General features: G+C 35.9%; 1 non-coding gene across 1 annotated transcript; it reads left to right on the top strand.

Moving 5' to 3' along the window:
• Positions 1 to 4717: 4717 nt before the first annotated feature.
• On the top strand, positions 4718 to 4904 carry LOC141415126 (U2 spliceosomal RNA). Its single transcript, XR_012440151.1, has one exon. It is a non-coding gene; the product is annotated as a U2 spliceosomal RNA (small nuclear RNA).
• Positions 4905 to 5285: the final 381 nt, after the last annotated feature.

Here is a 5285-nt window from a genome sequence, read left to right as displayed (position 1 = left end):
GTGTCAGTAGGCCTAAGTTACCAGTCAGCCATGTAATCTGCTGATGCTCTATAGCATTTTGTGGTGCTCAGCTATGATGACGTGATATATTTTAACTTACAGTGTTTTTAATTTACAATGCATTTATTGAGATGCAACCCCATCCTAAGTTGAGGAGCATTTATAGTATGAAATTTGTTTTTAGGGTTGCTTTTTTCTTCCTTGATGAATTTATCATAAAATTGCTCTCTTTATGAATAGAATATTCTTTGCTCTGTTTACTTTGAAATTACTTTGAAATTTTTATAGGCGTTCTAGCTTTCTTTTAATTAGTATTAGCATAGAACATCTTTTTCCATTTTTCTGTCTTCAATCTATCTATGCATCTTTATATGTGAGATGGGTTTTGTAGACAGAATATGGTAATGGATTTTAAAAATACATGTTGAATAAAGTATGTCAATAATAGAACAAAAGATAAAAATGGAAATGTATTTCCATGAGATTCTTATATTCTATACAAAGTGATATTATTTGAAGGCAAACCTTAATAAGTTAAAAGTTAAACATTGCAAATTGTAGTTCAAACACCAAAAACAAGGTAGAGCTAAAAAGCCAAGAGAATTAAAAGGTAAGACACAGACTTATCAAATTTGAAAATATTTCATTCATATTTGTTTAAGCTTTTTTACCCCACTTAAGTTCTCATCTCTTATTTTGAGACTTGAAGTATACGTACTTTATTCTGCTTGCTATTTTTCCACAAAGGCTGTAGTCTTACTAATTTTTTTTCTTCTGTGTTCTTTGTTTTGTATAGTTTCTAGATTAGCTAGTTATTGCTTAATAGATTATATACACACACACATATCTCACAATTTCTGTGGAGTATGAATTGGGGAGTACCTTAGTGGTTCTTGCTTAGAATATTTCTCATCTAATTGCAGTCAAAATATTTTTGGGGGTAAGTGCAGTCATTCAAAGACTTGACCAGTATTGAGCCTCTACTTCCCATTGTTGATAAGTTGGTTCTGATTGTTCCTTACCATATGAATTGTTCCACATTGTTTTTTGAGTGTCTTTGTGCCTTGAAAACTGACTTCTCCCATAGCAAGTGATCCAAATGAGCAAGACAGAAGTGGAAATGTCTTTTTTGACTTAACCTCAGGAGTGACATAATGTCAGTTCTATAGTTTGCAGATCATATGGGTATATCAAATCCTGTATTACACAATGGGAGAGTGTATTAGTCCCTTTCCTGTTTCTATAACAAAATACCTGATCTAAGTAATTTATAAAGTAAAAAAATGCTTATTTAACTCACAGTTCCAAATATTCAAAAGCGTGGCACCAACATGTGTTTGGCTATCATGAGGACTTCATGGTAGATGACATGATAGTGTCATATATGAAAAACAAATCATATGGTGAGAGAGGAAGCCAGAGGAATTCAGATGCCAGACTCACTCTTTTATAACAGCCTGCCCTCACAGGAACAAACTGGGGTCTAATAGCAACTACTACACTAATCCCTTCAAAGGACAAACTCCAGTGACCTAATTGCCTTCTACCAGATCCCATTTCTTGAGGTTTCCACCACCTCTCAACATTGCCACACTGGGAACCCAGCTTGCAGCATATTCATTGTGGGGACATATACCCAAGCCATAGCAGAGGGTATTATACAATGACATAAGTATCAAGAAGTGAAGATTGGAAACTTCCTGGAAGTTGGAGTTACAGGTTCTGTTGTTCCATCATCAAGTTTACTATTATATTCTTAGAAATATCTAATGTGTTGTTTGTAGCACTCAGTGACTTGGTTTTTCATTTCAAATATTGTACTTTTTATGACATTTGGGTCTTTTATTATGCCTTCTACTTCTTTTCCTATTCATGTTTTCATTTAGACTCTTGACCCTATTAAAACATAAAGCTATATATTTTTTTAGATAGATCTTGTTATGTATTCCAGGCTGTCCTTCAACTCAAGATCCTCCTACCTCTGCCTCCCAAGCACTGAGATTATAAATGTGTGCCAGCATGCCTGCCCTATAAAAGCTGTTTTAAAGTTCTAGTCTGTGCAAAGTAGACTTCAAACTTGCATTGGTCAAACAATACAAGGTTGACAATGCTTCCAATGTCAGTGTAGCCAACTCCATTAAACATACTCTAAAAGACTTAAAATCACATATAGACTCCAACACAGTGATAGTAAGGGACTTTATATTCCTCTATCACCAATAGACAGGTCATCCAGACAAAGAAAAAACTAAATTACACCATAGATCAAATAGACCTAACAAATATCTACAGAATATTTCACCCTGCAACAGCACAATATACATTCTTCTCAGCAGCCCATGGAACTTTCTCCAAAATAGACCTTATCTTAAGGCAGAAAGAAAGCCTCAACAAATATAAGAAAATTGAAATAACTCCCTACATACTGTCTGATCACAGTGCAATAAAACTAGAACTCAACAACAAAAGCAGCAGCAGAAAATACACAAACAATTGGAGGTTGAACAACACATTGCTCAACAATCAATGGGTCATAGAAGAAATAAGGGAAGAAATCAGAAGGTTCCTGGTATTTAATGATAATGAAAACACAACCTATCAGAACCTGTGGGACACAGCAAAGGCACTGTTAAGAGGAAAGTTTATAGCCAGAAGTGCATATATTAAAAACACAGAAAGACCTCAAATAAATGACCTAATGCTATATCTCAAACTCCTAGAAAAACAAGAACAAGCCAAATTCAAAACAAGCCAAAGGAGATAACAAGATTGATAAACCTCTGGCAAATCTGACTAAAATGAGGAGGGAAAAGACCTGAATTAGTAAAATCAGAAATGAAAAAGGGGAGATAACAACAAACACCAAGGAAATCCAGGGGTTCATCAGGGACTTTGAGAATCTATATTCAAATACATTTCTAGATACTTATGACCATGTAAAACTGAACCAAGAGGATATTAATCAACTAAACAGATCTATAACATCCAATGAAATTGAAGCAGCAATAAAGAGTCTCTCAAAAAAGAAAATTCCAGGACCTGATGGATTCTCTGCTGAATTATACCAGACCTTTAAAGAAGAACTAATACCAACCCTCCTTAAACATTTCCACAAAATAGAAAGGATAGGAACACTGCCTAATTCATTTTATGAAGCCAGTATTACACTCATCCCCAAACCAGTCAAGAACATCAAAAAGGAGAACTACAGGCCAGACTACTTAACGAACATTGATGCAATCCAATAACATATGAAATATACACTATGACCAAGTTAGCTTCATCCCAGATATGCAGGGATGGTTCAACATGTAAATCATTATATGTAATACAGCACATTAACAGAAGCAAAGACAAAAACCACTTCATCATCTCAGTAGACACAGAAAAAGCCTTTGAGAAGACTCAACACCACTTCATGATAAAAGCTCTCAGGAAACAAGGAATAGAAGGAATGTACCTCAACATTATAAAGGCTATATATGACAAACCTACAGCTAACATCGTACTTAATTTGGAAAATCTGAAACCATTTCCCCTAAAATCACGAACGAGACAAGGATGCCCACTCTCCCCACTTCTATTCAACATAGTCTTGGAATTCCTAGCCAAAGCAATAATGCAGGGAGAAGAAATAAAAGGAATATAAACAGTAAAGAAATAGTCAAACTATCTCTACTCACAGATGACATGATCATATACCTTAAAGCCCAGAACTCTACACCAAAACTCCTAGACACCATAAACAACTTCAGCAAAGTAGTAGGATACAAAATCAACTTACAAAAATCAGTAGCCTTTCCATACACCAACAATGAGTAGATTGAGAAAGAATATAGGAAAACAATTCCATTTACACTAACTTAAAAAAAAATCAAATACCTAGGAATAAACTTAACAAAGGATGTAAATGACCTCTACAAGGAGAACTACAAACCACTGAAGAAAGAGACCAAAGACTTCAGAAGGTGGAAAGATCTCCCCTGCTCATGGATTGGTAGAATCAACATAGTAAAAATGGTTATACTACCAAAAGAAATCTACATGTTCAATGCAATTCCCATCAAAATCCCAGTGACATTCATCACAGATTGAAAAATCTACCCTAAAGTTCATTTGGAAACACAAAAGACTGCAAATAGCCAAGGCAGTATTGAGCAAAAAGCAAAACTGGAGGTATCACAATACCCAACTTCAAACCACACTACAGAGCCATAGCAATAAAAACAGCATGGTATTGGCACAAAAACAGATATGAACGCCAGTGGAACAGAATAGAAACCCAGATATGAATCCATGCAGACACCCACTTAATTTTTGACAAAAGCACCATAAACACACAATGGTGAAAAGACAACCTCTTCAACAAATGTTGTTGGGAAACTGGTTATCTACATAGAAAACTGAAACTAGATCTATGCCTGTCACCCTGTACTAGTATCAACTCAAAATGAATTAAGGGCCTTAATATAAGACCTGAAATTGTGAAGCTAGTACAGGAAAGAGCAGGGAATACACTGAAAGCAATAGGTATAGATAAGCAAGGACTTCCTCAGTAGAACTCTAGTGGCTCAGCAACAAAGAGAAAGGACTGAAAAATGGAACTACATTAAACTAAAAAACTGCGCACAACAAAAGAAATGTCTCTAAACTGAAGACGTTACCACAAGGGACTGATAAATCAGAATATACAGGGAGATCAAAAAATTAAACCCCCATCGCTTCTCGGCCTTTTGGCTAAAATCAAGTGTAGTACCTGTTTATCAGTTTAATAGCTGATACATCCTCTATCCGAGGACAATATATTAAATGGATTTTTGGAAACAGGAGATGGAATAGGAGCTTGCTCCATCCACTCCAAAAAAAAAAAAAAAATTAAACTCCCAAAATTTCAATTACCCAATAAAGAAATGGGAAACTAAACAGAACTTTTTCCAAGGAAGCTTAAGGTCCCTAATCAGTTGCCCCTCCCTCAACATCTACAAGCTGATGTGCAAATAAGGGGCTACGTTTAAATGCCTTGAAAATGGACCTCCACTGACTTTATTTCTAACAGAGATCAGCAGAGAGAGATCACGTCACCACCTTTGCCCAATCCAGCTTGTCAGTTTATACTTCCCTGACAACATGCCAGGGACTGGAGGGCTTAAATAACAGGAATCTACTTCACAGTTCTAGAAAAGGGTGAGCAAGGTGTCAGCTGTAGGTTTAATCCCCAGTGGAAGGAAGGAAGGGATGGACAAAGGAAGAAAGGAGGGAGATTGGGAGGAAGGGAGGAGGAGAGG

Source organism: Castor canadensis, chromosome 12 (genome assembly GCF_047511655.1).
Source record: "Castor canadensis chromosome 12, mCasCan1.hap1v2, whole genome shotgun sequence".
NCBI classification, from domain to species: domain Eukaryota; kingdom Metazoa; phylum Chordata; class Mammalia; order Rodentia; family Castoridae; genus Castor; species Castor canadensis.
Note: the sequence above shows the minus strand (reverse complement) of the source record. Positions and strands in the feature narration are given on the sequence as shown.